The following is a 19,560-nucleotide window of genomic DNA, read 5'->3' on the forward strand; positions in this document are numbered from 1 at the left end:
CGCGGGGAAAATGTCGTCATATTTTGTTGTAATTTGCTACCGATGTCAAGTGTCATGTGTAAATCTGTTGATATAATTCTTGTCAAATGATAATTTTTATTTCTACTTCATATTGATTATAAGTCTCCCTTTTCATACACATTGTATATATTATATATACAGTATGCGCCACAATAATTTTGATAGTATAACCTATTTAAGTCACTGAAATCGCTCCTACATGTACATGCAATTTGAATTTAGGCATTTACAAAAGGAAAGTCAATCGAACGTAAACAATGAATCGGTGCAAGTGTAAGATGATGATCGTTTGTTGTTATTTACTATAGTAGTGTGAAAATAGAACTGGATACACATTTCACCGAATCTTGCTTGGAAAATGTACAAACTATTCTGGTGCTTTTATAATCGATCATTGTTTGCGAAAAATACTCCACCCCCACCCCATATGCCGAAGATCGATACTTTTGGTCAAATATTGACGTCCATGCTAGGAATGTTCAATTTTCCCAAGCATTTTGATATCAATCTAAATACGCTTTATCTCTCAAACTATTTTATATTACAAATTATTTTTACTAACTTTACGAAACACTGCTGCGAAAATGGTAACTAATGTAATAAATATGATACGTGTGCGTCGGAAAGTATGCGAGAAGCAGACGTGTGAAAAAGAAAAAAGTGCAAAGTTACAACGTGTGTGACACATAAATTCCTTGAAAAATAGGATGGAGACGATCGAGGTCAAGCGACACTAGCTACCCTGGCCGCGGAAGTACTGTTGATCTTGTAAACGAAGTAGTAGCTTATATATTGACGTTAACTAGATCTAACCCCGTGGTTTGAAGGAAGACGAATTGTAGAGCTGGAGGTTTTGTCCAAAGTCATGTATGATATATACATGTATATTTAAAAAAGATTAAAATTTTAATTTGTTTCATTAACTCAATTTTGTTCCATGATCATGAAAATTCTAAATATTTCAATAGATTCAAAACAAATGTAGTTTCTAACAATGTATTCCAAAGCAAGCACAAAGAATTGGGCTGCCCCCCTCCCTAACCCTGACAGTGAGCTTTTTTTTAATTGTAGTGCAAATAAATTGAGACTGTCCCCTCCCCCATTACTTTTAACAGTAGTTCTAGATGAAAAGAGTATAAGCTTGAAAGTTATTATCAAAAACATATTCCGCCAACCCTAACCCCAATTGAACATATCAGTGAATAACTTCAAGGACGCCTACCTCAAAATCAAGATTAGCTTCATCCCTTAATATTTCTACAGGAAGTTAGGTATATGAATAATTTTTAATTGCAGTGTTTGCGAAAAAATTCATTGACAGGTTTTTGAGCAGTACTTCATTTAGTATCTGGACTACACTGTTTTTAAGTACTAATTTCCACCCCAAATCCTTAATTTTTCCCAATTTCTTATTATACGGTTATGTTTAAGCATGTTATTATTACTTATTTTATATTTTGCATATATTTTAAAGATTATCGTAAAAAATATATATAAAAATTCCATCAAATTATTTTTTTGAAATGAAAATCGGAATGATCTTGAAAAATTCACAAATTTCGAAAAGGGTGATAATTCAAAGCTTATTATCTCCCTTGTATACCTAGAAAGTGGCCATGAAATTTATACACATTGTAAAGGACATCCTGATGGTGCTTCATGAGAAAAAGAAAAAAATATTCATTGACGAGTTATTTTTGGCCATATCGTCCCGCATGTCCTTAAATTAGACTGTTGAAATCCTTGTAACATATATCTGTCAGTAGTCTGTCTCGATTCAAATGTTATCATACGTATAATATGCTCTCGCTTATTGAATCAGTTGAAAAACATCAACGCAATATACAGGTGATAATGGAATGTTGTTACATGAATATTGGATGTTGACGATGAAGCTTAAGATACCCTGTTTGTCATAAAGTTGTATCGTTAGTTTTCCATTAACATCTACGTTCAGCAAAACATCCAAATAAGAAGCAGATATGAAATATGTTCTGGTGGGTTATTTTACTTCGAATTCTCTGAGATATATCGAATCGACATATGAATGAGAATGAGTATTGTTAAGAATTGTTATGAGATTGATCGCTGTTCGTTATCTTCACCTTGCAAATAAAACGTCGTCGATATATCTAAATGTCGAGTTAAAGGCCATATCCCATACAGGACACGTGTATAATAGTTTCAGGTGTCACTGTATTAAAACAAACATCACTAAGTACATTCAGGTTGGAGAAACATGATGCCACAGGTTATACAGTAAATGAAAGTCTGACAAAACTAGACAACACGCATGTACTAGTTGATACATATAGATTATTTGCATTAACTCATATTACAAAGGTACATGGGTCTATGTTTGCCCAACTCTATTTTGTATTGCTTATAGGAGTTATGAGATTGATCAATGTTCGTTATCTTCTCCTTCCATATCTGCTAACTTGGTATGTTTGTAATACGTAATAATTCACCATCGTCACAACCATTCTTTTGGTGAATAATTCGTAGTGCTAGTTCTTGAATTTTTTTCCCTTTTTATAGCATTGCTTCTGCTATAAAATGTCAAATCAAATAACAAAAGTTGAAATTTGTCAGTGTAAAAGTATGGACAGTTTTAACACAAATCTTAGCAACCTTTCCATAACATGAAAGGTGAAAATAATAAACAGTGATCGATCTCATAACTCCTATAAGCAATGCCAATAAAGAGTTGGACAAACACGGATCACTGGATATACCATAGGTGAGATAAGGTGATATACTTTGATCATGTAAACAGAGTCATTCGTAGTCTAAGTCAGCGTCAGAAGAACGGCCTAACAATCAGTATGAAATATGTCAGACCGTGTTTGATTCAATGATGGGTTGTATTGGCGAATTGGATTGTTATAACGACCATGGAATCTGCTCAATACTGACATTAAATGAGATTGTTGAAAACCTTGTAGCCTGAACTTGTTTGTCAGTAGCTTGCCTCGATTTAAAAACTGACCATATGCAATTTAACTTGTAACTAATATATTTATCTGATAACTGAGCGGTTCTTCATATATCATATCAGTCTTCCAAAATTCAAAAACTTTTTCAAATGGTTTCGATTAAAGTCAGCATTTCGCAAATTCTTTTGTCATTATAATGATCTAGTTTCTCAATACAACTTATCATTGGGTCAAATGCTGTCCGACGTGTTTCATACTAATTGCTAGGCCGTTCTTGACAAATTGATTTTGACTACGGATAACTTCTTTTACCTGATCAGGATATAGGGCTCACGGTGGGTGTAACCGGTCAACAGGGGATGCTTACTCCTCCTAGGCACCTGATTCCACCTTTGGTGTTCCCAGGGGTCCATGTTTGCCTAACCATCTATTTTGTATTTCTTGTAAGAGTTGTTGTGAGATTGATCACTGTTCGTTATCTTGACCTTTCTTGTAGTTGTAGCAGAGATAAAAACATGCAAATAAAAGCTACATTAATTTCTTTAATTGTATGAAAGGTGAGGATAACGTACAGTGATCAATCTCATTTCAAGAATTTATGAATGTCTGTAATCAATTCTCTGTTCGCTTCTCTTTCCTGTTTACCAAGCTTGCAAAATATGAACTTACATCAGCCAAATATTTGAGACATCTTAAAACAATATTGTTATATTATACAAAATAAAGGAAATCAAGCAACTGGTATTCATGACAACACCAACACAGGAAATGCTGTAAAAGCACAGCTGTTTACTTTATGATTCCACAAATGGACCTTAGACCTACATTATATCACGGTTATTGCAAAAATCAAAGAATTATTGCGACCATCAATCTGCGATATACCTTTATACGTAAAAACTGATTATGAGAAAATTCATACACAAATCTCTTGCACTTCGCGGTTTGCTGATACAACAATAACTGGTAATTTAAATTCATCATCATGAAAATTAATCAATTTATGTTGCAAAACAAGATTTCTAAATAATATCAATATAATGGTCAATAATATATCATTCAATATCAATATAAATCAATGGTGTGCATTCTTAGATCGATACAAATGTAAGGAAGCATGGCAATGTGTAAACAAGTTAATGTATGGCGCCGTGGGGATCCGGGTTAGAATAGGTTCTCAGTACTCCCTTGCTTGTCGTAAGAAGCGACTAAATTGGGCGGTCCTTTGGATGAGACCGGAAAAACTGAGAGGTCCCATATCACAGCAGGTGCGGCACGATAAATATCCGTCCCTGCTTAAAGGCCGTAAGTGATGAGCATAGGCCTAAATTTTGAAGCCCTTTCTCGGTAAATGGTGACGTCTCTATATGAGTGAAATATTTTCGAGAGGGACGATGAGCAATATAAAATCAATCAATCGTCCATGTATGTGCAATGTTCTTCGACTGGGTTTTCAATGTAGTTATTTTAGTCTATCAACATCCAATTGCATACTTGAAACATTCTTTTCTCAAAACACATCTAGTATACTCCACCATCTCACCTTTTTTCGACAGCAAACTAGTTAGGCCAAGTCCGTTGCGGAAACTGACATGACGCCATGAAATGACCTAATTCGTAGCTGTATGTGTAAACACTCGGCTCTACATTTCTAAGCCCTTGGAGAATAGAAGTTTGCGAATATGATGCAGTACAATCTGCTCGGTCTCGAAATGTTGTTTGAAATATAAATCACTCGGCTAAAACTTCGACTTTTATATTTCGAAACTACATTGTTCGACCTTGGAGGTTATCCTGCAATATCCAAGAAAATGAGAACTTTAATTCACTGTTCGTTATCTTCACCTTTCCTTTAAATTAAAAGAAAGTATATATATTTGGCAGATTAATTGGGATCTTTGTGAAACAAATAAAACAAACCAGATACACTAATTCTGAATCGACAAGATGATATGGTTATCATAAAAATTCATATCGGCCATTCTAGACTGAAAGATTCGTAGTTGTTCAACTGAGAACTTGAATGCAATATATTGTATTCTGTGACTGCCCAGTGATAATTTAACATGCTATGCTGGATTATAGTAATTCTCCACTAATGCGAACGATATTGTTTTCATAATATCAAGAAATAAATGAACTGTTTGAATAAATGAACACCCACAACTTTCATATTTACACAAGATCGACTTGTATGTTAAGATATATGATAGGTTGATACATTTACGCCTTTATATATAAAATTTGCTGTAGTCAAACGTAATTATGTCCATGGTCCACCGGGCTATTTACATTATATGAGTAGAGGTACATGTAGCATAGAGTAAGAAACCATTCATTTTTACTATTTTGTTTTATACTTTGAGAAGCTACTGTTTGAAGCACCATATCTACTAGGTGCAACTCAATCTAAGAACACAAATTATAAGATTTAATTCTATTATGAATTTTAATTCGTGAAAGAGAATTGATTTTTAAAAAAAAATGAACGTTTTTTTATGAAATGTGCAATATGACTGGAGCTTTGTGCATTGTAGTAGAAAAATAGTTACCATACTGTGTTTAATATTTTCTTTTTGCATGAATGGTTCTTCAACTGTATCTGTATGGAGGGCGTTGAAAATATAATTGATACGTGTTATCGTGCTAGTATCACTTGATCCTTGGTTTCTCGTAGTTTCCAATTTATTAATTTAACTACAGGCCCATAGGAATAACCATCCACATCCATTTTTAGTTCACAAAGTGAGATTCTCTGATCCAAGATTTGTCCGTCATTTGTTGTGTTCTGGCTGTAAACTTTTCACGTAATTAACTTTTCAGAAATTGTTGGACCAAAATATTTCATCTAAATTTGGCAAAATCTTTAGGTAAAGGGGACTCTAGTTTGTTCTAATGAAGGGGTATACACCCTCTTTAAAAGGGAGATAATTGAGAATTGTGAAAAGTTGGGTATTACATTTTTTTCAATAACTACTGGTCCAATGTCATCCAATCGTTGCACAAAGCATACTTGGGTGCAAGGAATTCAAGTTTGTTACACCCTTTTCAAAGGGATATTTTTAGAGGAATTTAACTATTTTCCTCTCCATATTATCTCTCTTTTAAAAAGGTTGTATTCTTCCACATAGTAAAGGATGGAATACTGGAATATTTGACGTTAACTGATGATGAACAGATTGATCAGGAAAGCTTCATCTATTCCCGCACGTAACCATAGACCAGAGTCGTAGAATGTATTTTCCAGTATTTTGAAACAAACGTGTTACATTTCAAATGACTCATTGTCAAAGCAAGTAATTAAATACATTCATCATATATATTATTGTTATTGTATCCCATGGATCATTAGTGATTACCAGAGGAGATAAATGCTAATGAAAATCAAATGGAATAATGTTAAACCGAAACTATTCACATACCGGTAATCGTTTTTGTAAATAAATTAAAGCTTTGTTTGAAGCTACGTTTAATTCGTGAATGAAAATCATGCATAAAAGTTTCTGATGTATCTCTTATTGTGTCCGTGTTTGCCCAACTATCTACTTTCTATTGCTCATAGGAGTTATGAAATTGATCGCTGTTCGTTATCTTCACCTTTCATATGGTGATATGTAAAGACATGACGTATTTTCACACAAAACTAGCAGTTCAGGGGAATGATTTGAAATCTATCAAGAGTCACCCCAATCAAGTCTATGAGAGATTACAAAAGGGAAGGATAGAACATCCTCACACACACACACACACACACACACACACACACACACACACATAAACACACATACACACACACACAAGCTCACACACAGGAATATATGATCTTAAAATACCCCCTGCTGAGTTAGTAACAGGAAACTCAATTCCATCTTGCTTTTTAACGATGTTAAGTCCCACATAGACCTCTGAAAATACTGCATAAATGCGCCTTTCCATTCACTAATTCATATAAATGTACAATTGAGGACCGGGCTTTATAATGACACATCATAAAGATCTATCTAATAATACTAATAATTAATAATCTTGTTTCTTTAAATTCGAACAGTGAACATCAGTTATGTACTAGTTATTTACCCACATGTACAGATGTTGGCGCTGTTACACAGTAATCAAAGTTCACAAATCACTGACCTTTGTTTATTTACTGCTGAGCTGAATTCTCACAGAAGAGTAATCAGTGACCTTTGTTTATTTACCGCGGAGCTGAATTCACACAGAAGAGTAATCAGTGACCGTTGTTTATTTACCGCTGAGCTGAACTCTCACAGAAGAGTAATCAGTGACCTTTGTTTATTTACTGCTGAGCTGAATTCACACAGAAGAGTAATCAGTGACCTTTGTTTATTTACTGCTGAGCTGAATTCACACAGAAGAGTAATCAGTGACCTTTGTTTATTTACCGCGGAGCTGAATTCACACAGAAGAGTAATCAGTGACCTTTGTTTATTTACTGCTGAGCTGAATTCACACAGAAGAGTAATCAGTGACCTTTGTTTATTTACTGATGAGCTGAATTTTCACAGAAGAGTAATCAGTGACCTTTGTTTATTTACTGCTGAGCTGAATTCTCACAGAAGAGTAATCAGTGACCTTTGTTTATTTACCGCTGAGCTGAATTCTCACAGAAGAGTAATCAGTGACCTTTGTTTATTTACCGCTGAGCTGAATTCACACAGAAGAGTAATCAGTGACCTTTGTTTATTTACCGCTGAGCTGAATTCACACAGAAGAGTAATCAGTGACCGTTGTTTATTTACTGTTGAGTTGAATTCACACAGAAGAGTAATCAGTGACCTTTGTTTATTTACTGGTGAGCTGAATTCACACAGAAGAGTAATCAGTGACCTTTGTTTATTTACTGCTGAGCTGAATTCACACAGAAGAGTAATCAGTGACCTTTGTTTATTTACTGTTGAACTGAATTCACACAGAAGAGTAATCAGTGACCTTTGTTTATTTACTGCTGAGCTGAATTCACACAGAAAAGTAATCAGTGACCTTTGTTTATTTACTGTTGAGCTGAATTCACACAGAAGAGTAATCAGTGACCTTTGTTTATTTACTGCTGAGCTGAATTCACACAGAAGAGTAATCAGTGGCCTTTGTTTATTTACTGCTGAGCTGAATTCACACAGAAGAGTAATCAGTAACCTTTGTTTATTTACTGCTGAGCTGAATTCACACGGAAGAGTAATCAGTAACCTTTGTTTATTTACTGGTGAGCTGAATTCACACAGAAGAGTAATCAGTGACCTTTGTTTATTTACTGCTGAGCCGAATTCACACAGAAGAGTAGGCGTGGTTATAGTGCTATTGAGGTCGGCCGTGAGGTCTAGCCTCCAGTAATGTTGTATTAAATGCTATTCTGTCCACAAAAGTCAGGGAATAAATGTTCTCGTCAGTTCTTTAAAATTCTAAAAACTATTCAGTACTAACTAACAGGTTACCACCTCATCGTTCTATTGAACTATTCCAAACACTGTTCTAAAGTTGGAGGTTTTTTCAGCTTCTTAAAGTTACATGTGTCCATTGAAAACATCTAGTACACAGATCCTGCACGTCAAATGTACATACTTATATGTATAGGTTTACGGGATGTCCATTTAATGATTTCCATTTAATATTGATCAACTGTTGGTTCATCATTTATTTCTGTTCAATGTTTCTCAGATAATGGCATCCTACATATCTCGACTCAACAGAAACAGAAATAAACCAAAGACTCTTTGATATATACTTCATATTTCATATTCGTTGTACTTAGATGTCCACAACAAAATATTATTCAAACTTCATGACAAACAAGATGACTTCAGATTTCCAATCGTCAAATTCCCACACTTAAGTAGAAGTATTCCATTATCACCTGGATGCGATGTTTATATTTCTCAAATGATTTCAAACACTGGAACATGTTCTGAGTATGATTAATTTTAAATTGATGCAAAATATTGAACAATAAACTGATCTTACAGAGGTTTTAACAATCTCGTTAAAAATCAATATTTCGCAAATGCAACGGACGTTATTGTGATCTAAATTAAAACTACATTCTCTCTGACATTTTTCATACCATTTTCTAGGTAATTCTTGACACACATTGATTACGGATTACTCCATTTACCTGATCAAGGTATAGGTCTCACGGCGAATGTGACCGATCAACATAGGTGCTCTTTTTCCTACACAACTATGGTAAGGGCTTCCATAGTAAAATACACTATAATTATGAGTGTCATTACAGCTCAAATGCCCAGGTATTATTACACTTGTTACGGTTAAACACCGAAACGATACTACCCGTGTGTTGACTGGGACTTAGCTACCGTAAATTCCCCGCATGGTAATTTCCCGTTACGTCAGTTGAATATCACGTAACACTCTATTTTTTTTTAAACAACAAGAGCCCTACTTGTAAACAAAAGTTCAGGTTCATACGGGTAACCAGCTTAAGTTTTCTTTCTGGTGTGCCAAGGGGTCTACTTTTGCCCAACTATCTATTTTGTATTGGTTATAGGAGGTATGAGATTGATCACTGTTCGTTATCTTCGCCTTTCATACTCAGAAAATATATTTCAGAAAAATTCATATACATTGTACATGTAGCTTTCTATAGCAGATGAACCTGAACTTTGCTACTGTTTTTGTAGGATGAGATTATTTATGTACATAAGGGAATTTTAAACGCATCAGACATTCAGATTATGGGCGATTTCAAGGTCACAATATGATATGAATATCACCTTCGCGCAAGGTGAAGATAACGAACAGTGATCAATCTCATAACACCTACAAGCAATACAAAATAGATAGTTGGGCAAACACGGACCCCTGGACACACCAGAGGTGGGATCAGGTGCCTAGGAGGAGGAAGCATCCCCTGTTGACCGGTCACACCCGCCGTGAGCCCCATATCCTGATCAGGTAAACGGAGTTATCCGCAGTCAAAATCAGTGTGCCAAGAACGGCTTAACAAACGGTATGAAACACGTCAGACAGCATTTGACCCAATGCGAGGTTGTATTGACGAACTAGATCGTTATAACGACCATAAGATTTGCGAAATGCTGACTTCAATCGAGACTGTTGAAATCCCTGTACCATCAACTTGTTTGTCAGTAAAAATGTTTAAATTTTATATGTTAAAAATTTTGATATAAAGAATTTCTATAGATTGGATACAAAATTTTGAAAAAAATTCCGTTCTTTTGTTTTATATAAAAACCTTACTAATGCTATTATATCTATGCACGCACATGTATGTATACATGTGTATATCTGTGTATTATTTATACTTGTGTTATATCTGAAGTCACTATTCAGAGGGTCAGTCCTCTAATAGAGCTGCCCAATGAGTCGGATATGAACTGTCGTGATATGTGTGGACTCATTGTGGCAGCGTGATGTTTTTGAAAAACAACAACCAAAAACTTATCTTTATCATAGACACACTGTCAAATATGTTTCTTACGCAGTATTATTCCGTCACTTGAAATTATGTTGATGTAAATTAATAACTACAATTGTTTGACATATACTATATCTATTTTGATTACATGGTAAAATAATAAACATATCTTATACACATTGTATCTTATACATGTATTTCATTTGTTTTGTATATATGTATATGTTTTGTCTTGTTTCATAAATAAAAATCTTGAAACTTCAAAAAATAAAAAAAAATAAAAAATTTAAAAAAAACTTGTTTGTCAGTAGCTTACCTCGATTTAAAAACTGATTTTACCCAGAACAAGCTCTTGCATATCGAATCAGTTGAGATATATAAACACCATATGCAGATGATAATGGAATATTGCTACATAAATGTGGGAAGTTGACGATGGAGAAGCTGAAATCATCCCGTGTGTCATACAGTTGAGTTGTTAGTTTGCCGTCAATGTCTACTTTCAATAAAATATCTAAGTATGAAGCAGAAGTGGACGACTCTGTGGTGTCCTTTATTTCCAGCTCACAGGGATATATCAAATCGACATATGAATGAAAGATATCATTGTTAGTAGACAAAACATCATTGATATATCTAAAAGTCGAATTGAAGGTCACAGTGAGAGATTTTTTCTTCTCACGTAGAAGTTTTTGAATAAATTCTGCTTCATGTGAATATAAAAACAGGTCAGCTAACAAAGGAGCACAATTCGTGCCCATGGGAATTCCAACAGACTGTTGGAAGACCTTATCACCAAAGACCACGAAGATATTGTCAATGAGGAACTCTAGCATATTTTTTATTTCAACTTCAGAGTACTTGTGCGTGGAATCAGACTGGTGTTTAACAAATTAAGTTTTTGAATGACTGATCACTAGATATAAATATTTCTGTTTTCCGTTTTTGTTGAAGAAGCAACTGTCTATGATGTCAAAAAGTCTAGTCTTTAATTTATCGTGAGGAATGGTCGTGTATAGTGTTGAAAAGTCATAGGTTTTAATGTTATTGATTTGGGGAAAATTCTGTGATTTCAAGTTTACTAAAAGTTCTTTAGAATTGTTTAGAATCCACATTTGATTAACACTACTTCTGGCATATGTAGTCGCACAGTAAGTTTGAAGTTTCTCCTTCACAGCTGTTAATATTTTCGTGAGGAGCAAAGATAGGGGCTTGGTAGAGCACTTACTGGATCCAGCAATGTATCTTTGTTTGTAAGGGGTTTTATGTAGTCTAGGAATTCAGTATAAGTACGGCAACTCATATTCATTCGACCCATTGACTGGAATATTAAATGTGTCTAAAACTGAACCATGGTTTTGAAGAATTTCGTCTTTTGAAAGGGCAGTTGGAGTATAAGTATGATTACCAAAAGTGGAATTAATGCCAAGTTCGTTTAAAACACAGTGGTAATAATGAGCCTTACAAACAAAGACAATGTTGTTACTAGCTTTTTCAGCTGGAACCAAAACATGTTCCTCATCTAACGTATCTAATTCTTTTATCACTTCTGGTTTACTAAACACAGAAGGATAGATGGTACGTACTTTTGTTTTCATGTGTCTAATGCGGGATTTTAATATCCCTCTTATGCTTTTAACCCATTCTGACAATGTATCAAGTTCTTGTTTTTCATATTTAGCCCATCGTCTGGCATAATCTTCGACAGAACTCATAATAGAGATGAAGTTCTGTCGCCAATTAAAAGACCGAGGTTCTCTGTATTTAGGACCTTTAAGAATAAGTGATTTGAGGTCCTCATTTTCAACTATATTAACATCACCAGTAATGACATGTCCAGCTGGACTGTAGTTGAAAGAAGATGAACAACAAGAACATGTTGGTGGATTACGTAAAAGATGGTCTATATCTAAGCACTGCAAAGTTTCTTTATAATTAAAAAGTTTGGATGCAATAGTAGAAGTATAGCTGTAGGAAATACATGGTGTAGACTTGAACTTGAAATAAGTTGGAATACACGACTGAACCCTTTTATGACGAAGAATGTTGCTTATGTTGACGGCATATATTCCTTTGTTTGTAAATTTGAGCTTAAGGAACTGACGGCATGATTTGGAAGGAATATCATCCATGGTCCGTGCTGGTTTATAGAGCCTGTGGTAGGCAACATTCATAATCATAGAGTTAAGTCTATATTCAGGTGTTGAAAAATCCAAGTATAGACTACCCATAGCTTCTTCAAATAACGTATGTAAAACCCTCAATGGGATAGAGTAAAGTTTTGTACGAATATGATGTGGACCCAATTGTCTGTTGACGTGAGGCAAAAGTGAATCAAACGTGACATCATTTATACTTGGTCTTTTATATGAACGATGTCCGTGACTGCGTTTTCCTCTTTGGGTATTGGGAAAGAGTCCCATCGCATTAACGTTATTTCCTTGTGGACTAGTCAGATTTCCCACATCATATACATTATCATTGCATCCATATGGAAATGCAGTGCCTAGGGTCCTGATCTCGTGATCTTCTCGTTGTCTACGAAAAGGGGTGCTTAATGTAGGATTGTTTGTGTGATGGTAATTTTTTTCTAAAATCCTTACCCTCATGGACAAGATGGAGTGGTCCCGTGCATTAAAATGCTTGTAAAGAAGTTGGTTACCACCATTATTGATTTGAAATATGTGCCCCGATATTCTTTTATTAAGTGAACCCTTGGTTTCTCCCACATAAATTAAGCCACACAGGTTACACTCAATGGCGTAGACAACGTTAGAAGATTTACGAGTGAGATTATCAAACGTTTTGGTACAGAAACTACGTCCAGTTAAAATACTACTAAATGAATTTTTAGTGATCAGTATATCACAAGTTTTGCAATTTTTTGCAGAACATTTTGAGGTTGAACACATGAGGTCTGAAAAGGAATTATCAAATATATCTCTTAAAGGAACATAACAGTCTTTAATTTGGGTATAAGAATTTTGGTTTCTGTACCAAAGCTGACAATCTGACGATTGTACATACGACAAATCTTTGATATCTCGAAGGATAATCCGAGGGACACCAACCGATCTGTAGGAGCCTGTGTCCCTTATAGACTCCACAGAGTGACACCTTTTTATACTGGGCGATGTGTCAGCCAGTATTGTTACGTTATCGTGTATCTTCATGAAGGAACATATATCGAGCGACAAGTATCCTCGGGGACAGACTGTCCACCAGCAGAGATACAAACTCGATGGTTAAATACTAGGTGAAGATAACGAACAGTGATCAATCTCATAGCTCCTACAAGCAATACAAAATAGATAGTTGGGCAAGCACGGACCCCTGGACACACCAGAGGTGGGATCAGGTGCCTAGGAGGAGGAAGCAGACCCTGTTGACCGGTCACACCCGCCGTGAGCCCCATATCCTGATCAGGTAAACGGAGTTATCCGCAGTCAAAATCAGTGTGCCAAAAACGGCTTAACAATCGGTATGAAACACGTCAGACAGCATTTTACCAAATGCGAGGTTGTATTGACGAACTAAATAGTTATAACGACCATAGAATTTGTGAGATGCTGACTTCAATCGAGACTGTTGAAATCCCTGTACCATCAACTTGTTTGTCAGTAGCTTACCTCGATTTAAAAACTGATTATACCCAGAACAAGCTCTTGCATATCGAATCAGTTGAGATATATAAACACCATATGCAGGTGATAATGGAATATTGCTACATAAATGTGGGAAGTTGACGATGGAGAAGCTGAAATCATCCCGTTTGTCATACAGTTGAGTTGTTAGTTTGCCGTTAATGTCTACTTTCAATAAAATATCTAAGTATGAAGCAGAAGTGGACGACTCTGTGGTGTCCTTTATTTCCAGCTCACAGGGATATATCAAATCGACATATGAATGAAAGATATCATTGTTAATAGACAAAACGTCATCGATATATCTAAAAGTCGAATTGAAGGTCACAGTGAGAGATTTTTTCTTCTCACGTAGAAGTTTTTGAATAAATTCTGCTTCATATGAATATAAAAACAGGTCAGCTAACAAAGGAGCACAATTTGTGCCGATGTGAATTCCAACAGACTGTTGGAAGACCTTATCACCAAAGACCACGAAGATATTGTCAATGAGGAACTCTAGCATATTTTTTATTTCAACTTCAGAGTACTTGTGCATACTATATATCAAAAATGGAGAGTGATTTGATATCATAAAGGAATGATATATAATCATTATAATCATTTGACAAGAAAGGTTTTCACGTACATACAACTTATCACTTGATAACGGTGGTAAATAACTACAAAATAATATGACACATTCCCCACTATACAACTATAAGAACCTCTACGTTGTGACGTACCATTTCGTTGTGACGTCATATGGTGCGAAGTGCACAAAGGTACATTTATAACAGCACTGATATTTTTCGGATAGCCTTAATTGAGCTGTGTAGCCTGCACCTGATTCCAATTCTGGTATATTTAAGTATCAGTTTTTTCCCTACTTTCTATCTTGTATTCTTTCTTTATGATCTATTAGATTGATCATTTTCATCAATTCGTGGTGACCATGAACAAAAGTCAACACAAAACATCAAATTATATGTCAGCTTCTCTGAAATAGTTGGCGATAATATCATTAATTTGGATCGCCAGCAGCAGCCTATTGACAAATGAACTATGATCTATTATCTTAATAGCCAATTAGAGAATTGTATATTCACTATAAATATGCTGTAGTTTACTGCAAACATGAAGCAGAGAAACGTTACGTTCTTGTACTGTTCCTGCAATTCTGATTTCTAAAGGTAAGACAATAATTTTGGCCGTTCGTGGCACACTGATTTTGACCATGGATGACTCCATTTACCTGATCAAGATATAGGGTTCACGGCAGGTGTGATCGATCAACAGGAGAAGCTTACTCTTCCTAGGCACCTGACCACATCTCTAGTATACCCAGGGGTCCCCTCTATTTTGTATTTCTTATAGGAGTTATCAGATTGATCATTGTTCGTTATATTCACCTTTCTTTTTACTTAAAGACCCCCAAAATTACTGTACTGTTTCTTCACGGATCACTGGATGTTGATGGGGCATCTCATTGTTATTTACCTGGTTAATAGATCACACTGTTGTATATTGTTTTGATATACACAGGCAATGTCACAGGGTTGTCTGCTAAGTTTATGTGGCAATAGTTTCTGTAGAGAATGTAGGACAGAAAGCCACAGGACAAAAAGCCAAAGACAATATGACCATTGACAAAAACCCACAACCAAAAAGGTTAAGAAAGTAGGACAAAATGTCACAGGACACAAAGTTAAAGTTTATAAGAAAATTTAGATTTTTATGCAAATAAAAATATATTCTTTTGGTAAAGTTTCATATGTAAAAGGTTAACATTTCTACGATAATTTATTCACATTTCAAACTTTGAATCATATAATGATCATTTAATAATTATTAAATTTGTTTTTATTTTATTACACATTCAGCTAATGGAAATAAGAATTAAAAGAGTTAATTTTTTTTATATCGAACGACGCCCACGCACATTCATGAAGTTTTCCGTCCTTTTTTTTTGTTTCTTACATGCATCCAAAGCAAAAGAGAATTTTACGTTTCTTTTCTTAAGTCGATTGGATATATCCCAGTGAAGTCGAAGTACAAAACACTGCAATTTTTTCTACATCTGCTTCATATTTGGATTTTCCACTGAACAATAACGGCAAATTAACAACTTAATTTCATGATAAACGCGATGACTTCAAATTCTTAATCGTCATCTTCCCATATCTATGTAGCAATATTCCATTTTCATTACTAATTTGTCACAAAAAAGAACAAAAGCAGTGTGGATGGGATATAGAAACAGGTGAAAGAAAAAGATGCTTAAAACATATTCAGGTCAACTGAATTGATTATCAAAAACATATAACTTATTTCCAATGGTTTTCTTCAGATGAACTCGAAAACCTTCCTTATCCTGCTGTGTCTCTTCTCTCTGATGATTGCAGACTACTCTGTCCAAGGACGAGGTGCTTGTAGGTCACTTCTTGGGTGCAAAGGATGCAGAGCAGGATGCCAGATGATGGGATACCGGATAGGATCCTGCAGACGCTCACGGACGTGCCCAAAAAGAAGGAGATATAAGTGCAGATGTATGAAGAGACTTGGCTGATGTAAACAGAAAACCTGTATCAATTCATAAAATAAATTGAAAGTAATGCAAATATCAAAATAGCAAATTATACTATATTACTGACATATAAATGCGATATGTCGTAACAACCCATGTAAAATTCTTTTGCGATACTTCAATTTGAGGTAACGAGATATGTAAAATTCTTCAACGACATCTCAATCTGACATGACGGATTATGCATAATTCTGTAACGGTATATGAATGTGCAATCAACAGAACGCAGAAAATAATTGATAAATACTCCATACCTTTTGAGTATATCATCCATTACATGCTACTCCTCCTAAGCACCTGATCCCACCTCTGATGTGTTCAGTTGTCCCTCTTTGCCCAACTATCATTCACTGGAGCAATAACTTAGTACAACAGTTCCTCACCATATGTTTCAAACTTTCAGCCAGGGTTTGCATGTTTTTGAAAGGTGACGATAACGAAAAGTGATCAATCCCATAACTCTTATAAGCAATCCAAAATAGAAAGTTGGATAAACAGGGACCCTGGATATAACATAGGTGAGGTCAGGTGCCTAGGAAGAGTAATCACCCCTGCCTGTCGACCGGTTACATCCACCGTGAGTCATACATCTTGATCAGGTAAATGGAGCTATCCCTAGTCAAAATCATATTGCTAAAAATTGCCTAAAAATCGGTATGAAACAATTAAGCGAGCATTTGACCCAATGATAGGTTTTATTGGCAAACTGGATGGTTATAACGATCATATGATTTACGAAATATTGACTTTAAACGAGACTGTTGAGGCCCCTATACCATCAGCTTGTTTGTAAGTAGCCTGCCTCAATTTAAAAACTTACCCTACGCAGAACAAGCTCTTGTGTATCGAATCAGGTGAGATATATACATGCCATATGCAGGTGATAATGGAAAATTGCTACATAAATATGGAGAAGCTAAATTCATCCCAAATGCCATAAAGTTGAGTTGTTAATGTGACATTCATATCTATTTTCATTATAAAAGTTAAGTATGAAGCAGAAGTGGACGACTCTGTGGTGTCTACTTCGAGTTCACAGGCAGATATCGAATCGACATATGGATGAAAATTATTAGTAGTAGATAAAACGTCGTTGATTTTATTTAAGTGCCACAGCAAATGATTTTTTCTTCGCACGCAGAATGTTTTGAATAAATTCTGCTTCATAAGAAGATAAAAATTAATGTTCGCTTCTTTTCTTCTACAAAGAGAATGGCTTTCAACATGCATTAGGTATAAATAAGGTAGTGTTAGGAAACAGTACCACGGAGTTGTATAGTTAATTTACTTACTTCGGGATAGAATTATATCTCCTTTGCTTTAATATTTGTCATAGTTAGTAGTTATAGATAGCTATCCGAGTGTTTTATAACTACTTAGAGGTGTATAAAAGCCCGCTAGTGTTATAATACTATATATTCTACATTGTGTAATGAAGCATGTTAATGTCATAACTTTATATTTTCTTATTCCTTCAGTAATTATTTGTTTTTCGTTATCCTTTCTATTCATTTTATATTTTGGTTATATATATTCATTTTCATTAGAAATCCTATCATTTGTTATGAGAAAGATGAAGAAAACGAACAGTGATCAATCTCATAACTCCTTTAAGCAATCCAAAGTAGACAATCTGGCAAACACGGACCCTTCGATATACCAGAGGTGGGATCAGGTGGCTAGAAGGAGTAAGCATGCTCTGTCGATCGGTCACACCTGCCGTGAGCCCTGTGTCCTGATCAGATTAACGGAGTAACCCGTAGTCAAAATAAATATACCAAGAACGGCTCAACAACCGGCACAAATCACGTCAAACAGCACCCGACCAAACGATAGGCTGCACAAGCAAACTAGACCACCAAAACAACCACAGATTTCGCGAAACGTCAACCCCAAACGAAGCCACCGAAAACCCATGTAACATCAACCTGTCTGCCAGAAGCCTTTCTTGATTAAAACCTGTAAAATATAGCATAGTATTGTTAGAGCGTTTGGACAACTAGATATTTGAGATAACGTCATACTACATATTTAATGGTGATCACGTTTTATGTAGGCATGTATAAATGTTAGCATGAAATATTGAACTGTGTGTCAACTGTTGCACATTAGATTTAAGGAATACAGTTAATGTTGACCTGTGTTATACGATATATTGTAAATTGGTGTAGTTTACGCTTCAAAATCTTCGAAGCGGATGATAAGAAGCGTAAAATACACTAAGTTACATTATATCGTATAACACAGGTCAAAATTAACTTCATTCCTTGTAAGTTGATGTAAGGAGACAAAACTACACTGAACAAGTCTTCATTTATACAAAAAAGTAAACAGTCACTGAGAAATAGAAATCACTTGCACCGCACAATGATTCACCTAGCAAAAAAAATGACGAAACGTTAACTGTTAAAACCGCCATCTTCATTCTTCGCATAATTGGAACACGTACTTTTAATCAAATTTGAAAACGCAAGGTGGTGTTTACAACGACTCTTGATAACAGAATATATATGTAAGCTACATATGTAGGCCTAATGTGTACTGCACAGTGCAACATTGACTATTGAGTCGCTCCGACAGAAAGCAGACCTACAGGAAACTAATCCTGGGATATATTGAATCGACATCACACAAACTACGTCATGCATCAGAAAATGCTACATGACTTGTGGCTTTTTGACTTTATAACAGTTTTGAACGAAATTATAATTTACTATTGCATATGCAACATTGTGTCAATTAAATCCGACACAATTGAATGTAAATAATTCACAGAATGAGATCCACATCTGACTGTCAATCAATCTGGCGTTATGCCATCTGGTATATTTTGTAATATATGACGCATTATATGCATTGATAGGTGGATCAAGCATTCCCCAAAGTGAAAACATATTTTATTATGAAACAACAGAGTTGCAAGTACTTGATATACCATTATTTTACAAATAATATAGTTGTATCAGAGTTGGTAACGAG

At 35.1% G+C, this 19,560-nt stretch overlaps 1 long non-coding RNA gene across 1 annotated transcript; it reads left to right on the top strand.

The window, feature by feature from the left end:
- The first annotated feature begins 15,110 nt into the window (after positions 1-15,110).
- Positions 15,111-16,623, top strand: LOC130047906 (uncharacterized). Its single transcript, XR_008796724.1, has 2 exons — positions 15,111-15,187; positions 16,345-16,623. It is a non-coding gene; the product is annotated as an uncharacterized LOC130047906 (long non-coding RNA).
- The last annotated feature ends 2,937 nt before the right edge of the window (positions 16,624-19,560 follow it).

Source organism: Ostrea edulis, chromosome 7, assembly GCF_947568905.1.
Source record: "Ostrea edulis chromosome 7, xbOstEdul1.1, whole genome shotgun sequence".
Classification (NCBI taxonomy): domain Eukaryota; kingdom Metazoa; phylum Mollusca; class Bivalvia; order Ostreida; family Ostreidae; genus Ostrea; species Ostrea edulis.